Here is an 11,859-nt window from a genome sequence, read left to right as displayed (position 1 = left end):
ACATTGACAGTTTGTTCAGCACCATGGGTCAGGGTTAAAGTTGGACAGCGAACCTAACTTGTGGAAGCTACTGGTAAAACCTCCGGCGATCTCTCGCATAATAGATTTGTAGAGAATATTGACAATCCATTCCTATTCATTGGCGTATGACCCAGACGTCACATTTAAGGGTTGTTTACTTGGATGAGACCGTTCAGTAGCTAATAGCTTCCATCGATTATAGGCTAGTAGCCTAAATGCAATGAATATTGGAGAAATATTATTATTTTCTTCAGTCTGCATAAAAGCAGAAATATGGATAATATTCCGAGATTAAAGTTGTAAACCTACTAAATTTGCCAGGAGAAAAGTTTATAGAGTCACACATTTGGGACAAAAAAAGTCAGAATTATACTTTTCAATAGGATTCAGCAATAAGTAAATATACTAGGCTACTCCTGATTTTAGCCAAGAATCACCAGGGCTGCGTTTCCCGATAACGATGGATCGTAGCACCGATCGAGCAAAATAACGAAACCATTGATATTTCTTAAGGCTGATATATGCTTCTCCGTTTTCCAAAAAACGGACAAATGGGAACGCCCTGCTCTACGGGAAACGCCCTCTCCAAGCTCTCCGAGAGCCCTCGGAGAGCCCCGGAGAGCTCGACGTGCACCTCCTGAATTTTCTGAACTATCCGTCGTAATTTCGGATAGTAAAGGCCGATATATGCTTCTGCGTTTTTTCGAAAAACGGACACACGGGAATGCCCTCGTCTCCGTGGAACGCCCTCTACGAGCTCTCCGTCAGCCCTCGGAGAGCCCCGGAGCGCTCGACGTGCACCTCCTGAATTTTTACTATCAGTGGTAATTTCGGAGAGAGACGGAGACCCCCTTGGCTGTGATTGGTCAGTCTTAAGAACCGCTTGCGTCAGGGGCGGGGGCGGGGTTGCCGTGATAAACAGGACGAACAGAATCCTTTGACCGCCATTGCTGTAAGTTTTAGAATTCATATTTCAGCTAAACAGTACATGTAATTCAGCATCTGAATTAAAATGTGACGAGAAATGGGCAGTGTAGTTGCTGAAAATTTGCTTATTTTATTGACGAAACAGCTAATTTGTACATTTGCTCCGACTTTTCGATACGTTCTACGTTCAATTTAGGCTTACGACGCTTTCTGGAAACGCAGCCCAGGTAATCCATTACTGCAGGCTTTATACATGGCAAGTGCTTCACTTTGCATGGTCAACCTCATCACAGCACAGGCCGCGTCTGTGCTGTGATGAGGTTGACCATGCAAAGTGAAGCAAGTTCCTTGAAAAAATCCCAAACCAATGCATAATTTCGACTTTATGTCGGAGAATCTTCGGGAAAAAAAATCTCGCTAATTTACGACTTAAATCTCGGAATATTACCCCCCCTCCTCCGGCGCCGATTTTTTTTTAACCTACACTGGCCCTAATATGCCTACATAACCCCTGGATAAGATACAGAAAAAAAGGTTGCAGTGATCAGGAGTCAGGTGGCTGAGCGGTGAGGGAGTCGGGCTAGTAATCATAAGGTTGCCAGTTCGATTCCCGGCTGTGCAAATGACATTGTGTCCTTGGGCAAGGCACTTCACCCTACTTGCCTCGGGGGAATGTCCCTGTACTTACTGTAAGTCGCTCTGGATAAGAGCGTCTGCTAAATGACTAAATGTAAATGTAATGTAAACGTGATCAGATACTGTGAACTTGCCCCCCTAAGAATCCGTTAATATTTGGACTACATAGACAACGTCGGTGTCAAAAGTTTCTTCTTGGTAGCGATTGAGTTGCTTGTATTTTTACTTACGTTCCGTTGCACGGTTTAGACTGAAATTCAGTTTTTGTGGCAAAAGTGCCTTGTGTCAACGAAGGGAACTCAGTGCTAGCCTACGTCAGCACACGTTAGCAACGACGCATGGATACAACGTGCATTGCCGTTGCACAGCAAGTATCGTATCGTGCCATGGTGTACTAGCAGCATTATACATTTAAGCAATTCAAGACTTGCATGTACAGTAAGTAATGTCACATTAAATAATGTATTTAAACTCAAGCTTGTGTGGTGCGTCGCTGTCTTCAATGCCACAGCCTTAACTTTATGTCAAAAGAAACGTTTTTAATTTCCGGCGCATTCAAACAATCCCCTCAGTGTAGTTTGGCTAGCAACAGCAGCTAGGCTAGCTTGCTCGTATCACAATTCAGCTTCTCCACGCAGGGCTCTAAACTGAGACCAAAAAATCGCGTTTGGTGGCATATTTTCAGTTAGCAGATGGTACTGTTTGAATCGCGTTTCCATCTGAAAAATACTGCAGGTGACAACGTTGTTAGAATAGCTTGTCTCAAAGGGGGTTCAGCTTGTTTCATATTAAATGGACTCAACTGCAACCGAAGCAAGCAAGCACACCCTACAATTTCCCCAGAAATTGTAGCCTCTCTAGTTTTTGTTAAATTTTGTTAAATTTTGTTTAGATAAGTGGAGGGGGGGGGCCTCCCTCAACCTCCACATCCATCACCAGATGCCAGTGTAGAGTATAATGACACTGCGAATACGGACGTTTATCGTCATTATTATTTTGTATTATTATTAAGAGGCCCCTTATTGGTCGAGGCCCTGGGCTTAAGCCCAGGTAAGCCTGTGCATTAAGGCACCACTGCAGATCAGCACGTACACACATGGACATGGGACACGCCCACATACAAACGTGCTCTCAGTCTCTTGAGAAAACATCTTGAAAACTGTTTTTAATGCTGGCATACTAAACATTTGGTGTTACTTTGTAGATATTACAATACATTTGGCAAAGATAGCAATGCTGTTGGACTTTAAAAGCAGTGTATTTGGTAGGGGCATATTTTGAGTTCTGATATTGGGCTGGTTTTTGGGCTGGTTTTATTGGCCATTGGGCTGGTTTTGGGCTGGTTTTGTCACACAGACCTGGCAACCCTGGAAGGGAGGGACACCAAAAGAAGCATGCATGTGACCGACTGGACGGAAGGGTAGAGGTTTTAGACCTTTATGAATCATTCAAACGGTTACTAGAGAGGGGATTAAACCCCCATGGTTTCATTTGAAAGGTACCACAGCATACCAAAGTTAAAGGAATTTGAACTTTAACCTCTTCAGAATCCTGTTAAATTTGCCTGAAAACGCCTAAACAGCATACCCAAAGTAAATTGGAAGCTGTTCTTGAACCATTTGGAGTACATGCATGTAAATGATCTCTTTTGAAAGCTGACACTCTGAAGTTATGTCCCCTGTTGTCAGGACCCCTGTCAGTCCTACTAGTGTTGAGTAATAGAAGCTTGAACACAAGGAAAGTGAAAATTTCTATTTCCGTCTAGATTTTGTTTTGAAAACAGAGGCCTGAAGAGGCCTAGAGGTGGTAGGTATTAGCTGGAAGACTAAATTGGACCACAGGGCAGGACGCACAGACCTAATTGGCTTTAGAGGGCTGTCAACGGGGCATGGAAGCTCCTATTGGGTCAAACAAGGTGTCAATCAAAAGGGGAGGGTTCAACGGACATTTTGATCCCTCCATATCGTATTTTCTCCGTTTCTAACCGGAGGAATGTGCACTTTTATTTGAACAAGTTGTTTCTTCCGTCGGCTAACTTGCATAATGAAACAAAGGATAATGGCTATTCATGAACGTAAAACATTGTATTTGGAGAATTACTTTACATGGTTAGATACTTTGAACCCTTGGGAATGTACGCAGATCAAGTTTTGATGTGTTGTTTGCATACCTGGACGACACAGAACCTTTGAGGGTAAGTAGAGACGTTTGGCTTTGTAAACATCACCAAAGTGGTGACTGGACAAAGACGTTGACTAAACTTGTTGTTGTGACTCGATCTTGAAATGGTTTACATATCTACAAGCACAAGAATCGTAGCTTTCCAATGATGTATAACATGTGTAGCGTCTAAAAAATATATTTGTTAGAATTTAGTGCGTCGTAACTGAGGAAGGGGGGGGGCAGCATTTTTGTAACGCGGGCGATACAGGAACGTCAACAGGTATGACATGCTCTCACTTAAATCCGCCTCCTCCCTCAACAGAAACGGAGCGGGGTAGCTCGTTGCCTGAGCAGCACGGTCAGGGTATCCTATATTGTGGCCAATCGTTTTTCCATCACATTTTGCAATCGTCAAAGCAAATACCAATGGATGCTTGGCAATTCGCGAGACGCACCTGCAAGTTATGTAGGTATTCGGTAAAACTGACATAATCACTTCCGGATCTGTGCGCTCTATGCTGACATGGTGCTGTTTTACACAAGATTTTCCCGCATCTGGTACTTAAACGGTTCGGATAAATACATGGTCTTCACAGTTAAATAATTTAAAACTCCCAAAATGCTCATAATAATAATATTATTGTTGATTGTGTGAACTAGCTGGGTTTGCCCTTGGGTTAGCACAGCAGCGGAAATTATTACATCTGTTTTCCGGTTCGTTACGGCGCTCCGCATAACCCCTATTCCCATTTCCAACAACTGCTGAAAATAAATCTACATATCTGACACCTATAGGCTATACAGCTCTTACTTTGAAATATGTTTAATGGTGGCCCCTCCTTTCACACCCCTCACGTATCATAGGTCTCCCCTTTGCCGATTTGGAGATGGGTATTGGGGAACGAAAACACTTGTAGGTGTGTCTCGCGAATTACCAAGCGTCAATTGGTAGCGCACGGCTCAAATATATGCCTTGCCAATTGCGAAAGGTGATGGAAAAACGATTGGCCACAATATACCCTGACCCAGCACACCCACTGGAACAACGGTCCATTTCCCTTTTTTTCATTCTTTTTTTTCTTCTCCTACACGTGAGGCCAGTCAGGCGGCAACGACGAACAAACACGCTAACAAATCGAAGGTATCAATATTTAAGGAGCCATCTGTGTGGTCCCGGTTGGTTTAGCTTGCGTGCCCATCCACAGTGACGGTTCTCGTAGTGCATGCTCATGTGCACCAGCGTCACTGCCACACAAGGAGCATACACGCTGTTACTATGAATGACGCTAGCTGGAGAGAAGCTGAAAGGAAACATAGGGGTCTGTGATAGGAAGGAGCAGCTAAGAGCTCCCCAGTCAGCCATACTGCATCCTCCACACAGTGCATAATACATCAGCCTCCAGCAGGCTCGGCACATTGGCTTCGCAAGGCACATTCACGTGACTTCACCCAGAGAATAATCACAAGATTATTGAACAGTGTGAATAGAAACTGGCTGATGAAAATCACTGTATTATTGAGACACATTGATATCGCTGTCAAAGTCTCACTCTACTGGAGTGTGTCCTGCAGAATGTCAGATCATACTGTACTAATGAGGGGGATTTTGCTGGGAAGTGCACTTTTTAGGACAGAGTGGATGTACTGTGTGTGATACTGCTGGTCAGCTCTTAGTGATACAGGCTGTGACACTTACCTAGCACCAGGTAGATAGTAATGAGGAGGGAAGATTGATTGAGACAGATGCTGGGGAACAGCTACAGAAACCGAGTGTCACCAAATTTTTCACAAAGGTGGGTGTAGTCCGTGAGTGGTGGAAGTAGCCTATTATTTTAGTCCATAGCGAAATACGCTACTTCTGCTCCCCTCACATTAGTTACAGTACTTCATCTTCACAGAGAAGTCTAAGTGTTTACATTTCTCTCCTCTTATAGCCGACATAATCAATGCAGGCAAATGTTTAGCTAGTTATTCATACTAAATCAGTTGTCCTTCCTCCTTCCTGGTATCAGGCCAAACAGATGCAGCTTCAGGCTCAGCTGGCCTGACTCCCCACACCTCAATGAACCAGCCCTACTCCCAACCGAACAAGCAGATGAATAGCATTGTGTTAAATTACATGTCAGTTGGCATAATTGCGGGGGGTCCGTGGGAATTTATTTTTAAAATACTTAAAAACAAAGAAAAACTGTCAAATAATTTTCAATGATAAGAATTCAAACACTGCAATTATTATTTTCAAACAATGCTAATTTTATGAAACAAAAACAGCTTATTGTCTGTGTTGGATAATGGTCAGTTTGAAGCATTGAGGGAGTCTGTCTGTAAAAGTGACAGCCAATCTTAAAACTACAGAATAGAATTACATCTAAACTGTAAAAGATAGAACGTTTCTCATAGAGGGGTACCGGTCTTGCATGAAATAGTGAATTCTGCTGTTTGCAGACTGCAGAATGTTGCATGCATGTCAGCATAGTGTTTGATTTTCATAGCTCATTGTCCGTTAAGATAGTACAGTAAGTATTGGACTAAGAGAGTTGCAAGCCTGTAAAGGTAAAGTTATTTAAAGCTTTGAATTGATCTATTGGCTTCTGAAAGTGTTGTAACAGCAATTGTGTGTGAGTTTGGGTGGCCTGTGGTGGAGGGGTGGAGGACCCAGTGATATATTTTTGCAGGGCCCTAAATCTGTGGCAGCGCGCCTGTGTGTGGATACCAGATAAGCTTCTCCAGTACAGCTTTCCCCTAGATGTTTAGCATGCACCTGGCGTGTGTCTACTGTACACGAGGTGCGGTCATTCATCATACTAACATCCACTGGAAGCACGGTGACCATCAAATGTCCGTTCTCAGCGCTCCAGAGATCCATTCTCCTCCAGTATTCCAACATCCCCCTTTGGTCATAACGGCCAGGCATATTTATCACTGCCGGGGTGGTAGCAAAAATTATTTGACACATGCAAACATTGACAGAGAAAAAGAGAAAGAAGTCACTATGACCGTGAGTCCCTTCTCGCTTCCTCCCCTCAGCCCTCCATAAAACAGACTAGTGATGAGAAAGCCTATATAGTCTTACAGCCATGACAACAATAAAAAACTGGGCCATAATATAAAACAGGCATGGGAAAGAAAAGATGGAACGAATGCTTGGGAATCTTCAGGAGCAGGTTTGTTTACACACAGGCACATGTGGAGGGCAGTTTATGAAAACAAGACAAGGTTTCATGCAAGACTATTTGTGACTCCATGTCTAGGCAATCACGTTTGAGATGTGAGACAATGTGGAGAGTGGCCGTTAATAAGAGAAGAATTGTTTGTCGATATCATTGAGTGTCATTAGCTCAGCTTGATGTGAGGTCTGGTATACACTATTGTTGGGAGTTTAGTCACACACACACACTTACACAAATAAACACCAATCACCAGCCCACCAAGGCTGGACAAATGGCTGAACCATTACAAAAGCAGACAAAAACAGGTAAGTAGAATACAAGGCTACTATTAATATAAACTAAGCCACCACGGCTCTAGACTAACCATTGTCAAAGTAAAAGAGTACATGCATATTACTGTATTGATGACCTTGATGACATTGTTAGGCCCGTTCTACAATAATTTATCATCATACAGTTATCGTTCAGTCTACACATTACTGCAGGTTTTCATGGAACTTATTACTATTCTGACCTTCTTCAAGGATACAGAGCTATCCTGTAATTCTCCAGCGAGGAATAGCATGAAGGTTTCCATTTAAATATAACCTTTGTAGTCTAACAATAAGGACATACAAAATCTGACAAATGGATCTGCCTGCATTCCTGGTGCGAAAGTTAGTTGCCGTTTAATGATCACGGGGAGCGATTGGATGGTATGGAGGTGGGAAAAGAAGAGTAGGATGAAGTAGGATGGGCAAGGAGGAAGGAAGATAAATGAAGTTCAGCACGTGCTCTGAAGGAGACAGCGGCAGATGGAGTCAAGACACAGGGGCGTGAGAGGTAAGGAGAGTAGAAAACGATTAGATAGTGTTTTGTCTGTGTTTGGGGGGATGGGGGGGGGGGTCCGTGAGTGGGTTTCTCGGATCAAGTGTAGGCAGATAATAGTATTGGTGGAATGTTTAATTAGATCAGCCTTCTGTCATGCTGCCGAATCACCGAGCCATCAATGTCAACACTGCCACCTCCCAACTCTAGCTGACTCTCTCCTCCTAACAAGCCTCGGGCATGCTTTTCCAACGCTCCCAACTGGCAGCATACTTTCCACATTGTCAACGACTTGGATTCTATACCTAAATATGAAATAGGTCAAACCTCTTGCATATATTAACTTTTTTTATACCACAAATCTGAAAGACTGAAAGACTAAAATGTTAGCCATCTCTATCTTGCTCTACTTTTTGCTGGGGTTTGACAGGAGCATCAAGCAGTGTTCCCATTAGTGAATGTTGAATTCCTTTTCTCCTGGGGCAGCCAAGAAAAAGTGCACCATCTTAACCAAAAAATCTTGGCAAGACTGACCGACAGACATACAGTACTGGCGGGCAGAGTGAGGGACAGAAGGTTCTGGCAGGAAAAGCAAGCTTGATTAGATGGGAGCAGGCTGGAACCGCCGCGACCCAAATGGCCACTTCTACACCCATGTATGCTAAGTAGACAGGACAGGGGCACAGGTTGTGCAATAAAGAAATAGAGGAAGTAAGGAGAGAGAGAGGGTGATTTTTCAATCACCCTCTCACAGGGAGAACGGTTGGGTGGGATGGGAGGATTCAGGACAGAAGATGATCCCTTAAGTCGATGCCTACGTTCTGTATTGAGACAATCAATACTGGAATGAGTGTGCACTCATGTGTTCTGACATATGGTCCTATGGGTCTATCACATCCTGGGGAGATCATGTCCTCATTGCTGTTTCCTCCTCGTGTCTAAGATGGTAAACAGAATCCATCGCAAAAGCCTCTGACAACCATCCATCACTTCAGGTTTAGACTAGAGTCACTAGAAGTCCCATTTCCATCAAGAATCAATCTCCTGAGATTTGCTCTTGGTTTAGTGTGAATACTGGGGGTTTTAGCTTAGGTGTTTCATCTTAATTAGCAAAACCGTAATACTGGAAACATGCTTGTACAGCGAGAGGGTGTGAAAGTGGATGGTTGTCTGTGTCTGGGAGGGTATCCACGTGTTTTCACAATTGTTTATGGAATCCTCACTGGTTGCTGAAGACACATCAAGAGACACAAAGTCATCCTCCTTCGCACTAAGACAACACCAACGGTAGACAGAAATAGCTCTCTGAACTTTTGTTTTTTGTTGTTAGATACATTACAGGTGCTTTGTCTGATGCCATGCAGTTCTACCGGGTCTTTCAGGATCTATCCCTCAGTGCCAGCGTCATCATGGATAACAGGAGGGCTCTGCCAAGTCCTGCTCTAATTATAGCATACCTCATTATAGCTAACCCTCCCCATACAAATGAATTTATAGGTCACCTCTAACTGTTCCATAGACATATACAGAATGCATAACCCCTGATAGATACTTATATTATTTATTGGGAGAAATAGAGTTATGTATTTGAACAGTTAAAGGCTGAATCACATGGATTCTGTCTGATGGTTCTATAAATGGAGGATGCTGCATCCAAACGGATTAGTGGGTGGGCGGGCAATTCCCAAGCCAAGAGTAATCAAATATACTTGTTTTGATGTGCGTAGATCTTAAAATATACTGACGACAACTTATAGAGGACACTGTTAAACTAAAATACAAATAAATAGACTAAAAATAAGAGAATACACTGTAGTACTTTGTAAAGGTCACTCCTGTTGCTGCATCTCTGGATGTCTCCCAAAATCAGTTTGAGAAGATAGTAACATAAAAGTGCACTTGCGAAGAAATATTCTCTTATATGACTACATTTCAACCCAAGTTGTTGTTGATGCGTTAAATTACAAAGTCTAAAAGATTAAAGTAATTTGGGTCACAAAAACATAGACCGGTAATCAACCGATTCCAAATGTGCCAAATTACTCTACACATAAATGAACCTTATGCATGCAGATATTTCATAAAATGTTGAACAGGTCCTCATCACAATTTCACAGTTCTTGAGAAACCATCATCTCTTTATGTTATTTTTTGCTATGTGTCATTTCAACTTCAATATACAGTACCAGTCAAAAGTTTGGACACATGTAACTCACTAAGAGCACACAATAGTATCAACTATTAATAAACACACCTCCTCAAGGTTTTCCAACCACTGTTTACATCACTGTTACATCACCTGACAGTGACAGAGAAGTCCCAGGTCTAATAAGTGTTTGAATCATCACTATGTAAACCCCCTCAAATATCATGCATTACTTTCCAAAGCAAAACGACAGGCATCAACAAGACCTCAGATGACACAATACTGGAAGCTAAATCTAAAGGCAAATGCATTTAGCCGAAGGCTGCCCAAACTTGTTCCTAGCGAGCTATTGTCATGTAGGGTTTCATTCCAACCCAAAGCAAGCACATCGGATAAAAGTATTTAGCTAAATTACTGGGATTTGAGCAATAAATTACAATAACTACAGGGTTATGTAGTTCTGATTCCAACCCATGTATTGCCTTTGCATGGTTATGTTTATACTTCACTCTTTGTGAACTTGTTTGTTCTTTGTTCCACAGGGAAACGTGTAGATGCTTCAAATGTCAACAAGCAATTTATGGTCAGTTTTTGTTCAATCCAAGACTTTACAGTGACTATCCACCATTTGGTCACCAGATAACTAGAAACAGAAGAGGATTTCAAAGGCCTCTGAAAGCATAAACAGTTCTCAAAGGGGAGCACCCTTGTCAAGTCAGGGACTTGTGTCTGGCCGAGGGATTCACAGAGTGAACACATTCAGCAGCTCTCTCCACACCAGGGAGCACCAGCATCCATAAAGGAAACTCGATTTAGCTTCTCATTTTCACTGATCCATCACACCACCTGATGTCACATCTGTGCGTCACCGTGTGGGTGGTGCGCTCGGCTGCCTCCCACCCCCCTCCCTCCCTTGCCAGTCAGCAGGTGACCCCTTCGTCACGAGGGTTTAATTACTGTCCCTGACGCCTGGGGACACGAGAGCCACCGCAGGTGCATGTAATTAGTCAGACACACCTAGTCTTCCAGGGTTTCTCATATTTACTCGCTGACTTGAGGACCGCTAGAACTAAAGCAGGGAGGGTAACGCTTAACACCAGAGAGTTTCAACTTGCCTTTTGAGTCAGATCTAACATGGTTAATGAACATCGTGTGCCCCGTCATTGCATTCCTCTGTGTGGAGAGGCGTGACTGCCTAAGTGAGAAAGTCTGCTCTATCATCATGTGAGGCTGGGTGAGCTCACTGACTCAGTGACAGGATCTATAACATCATCCTTCACTGTTCATTTTAAAGATCGCGTTGAAGAGACGTTGACATGAATAAGATAAATCAAAAGAAACATGTCAAGGTTGTTCACTTCCCAGATGGATGGAGGAAGGAAGGCGGGGTGGGGGGGGGTAAAGAGATTGAAAGAAATTATAACTAATGTCTAGAATATTGATCTGCATATCATCATCATTTATTTATTTGTCATTCTTAACATATGTACTCAGGACCAGCAAAATACTATTTAGAAAATAAATAATATACAAAAATACAATGAATAAAAAAGAATTAACAGGCAACTAAACTAGAACCTATTAATAAATAAGAAACAAGTTTAAAAGCAGTGCATCATATTTGCATATTAGACCAGAACATAATAAACCAGAGGAACTTCACGACAAAGCAGCACAGCACAATGAGAATCGAGATATACATTTATATCCAACGGAGTGCAGTGCCGCAATTGACAATGTTTGGATAAGCATTTCGACATCAAATAATGAAAAGAGAAGAACTGTCATCACCAGCTGCATCACGGGCACTGCACTATCTACCTACAATTCCAGAAATCTGTGTGTCACCGACATCATCGGGGGCACTGTGCACTATCTATAATTCCAGGAATCTCTATTTGTATGTTCACTGACATCTAAATTACCGACTCCATCAAGGGCACTGTGCACTAGTTTTTCTAAATTCCAGGAATCTCTGTGTGTGTCTCT

The sequence above is a fragment of the Osmerus mordax genome, chromosome 28 (assembly GCF_038355195.1).
Source record: "Osmerus mordax isolate fOsmMor3 chromosome 28, fOsmMor3.pri, whole genome shotgun sequence".
In the NCBI taxonomy this organism is placed as follows: Eukaryota; Metazoa; Chordata; class Actinopteri; order Osmeriformes; family Osmeridae; genus Osmerus; species Osmerus mordax.
This window is presented reverse-complemented; position numbering follows the sequence as displayed.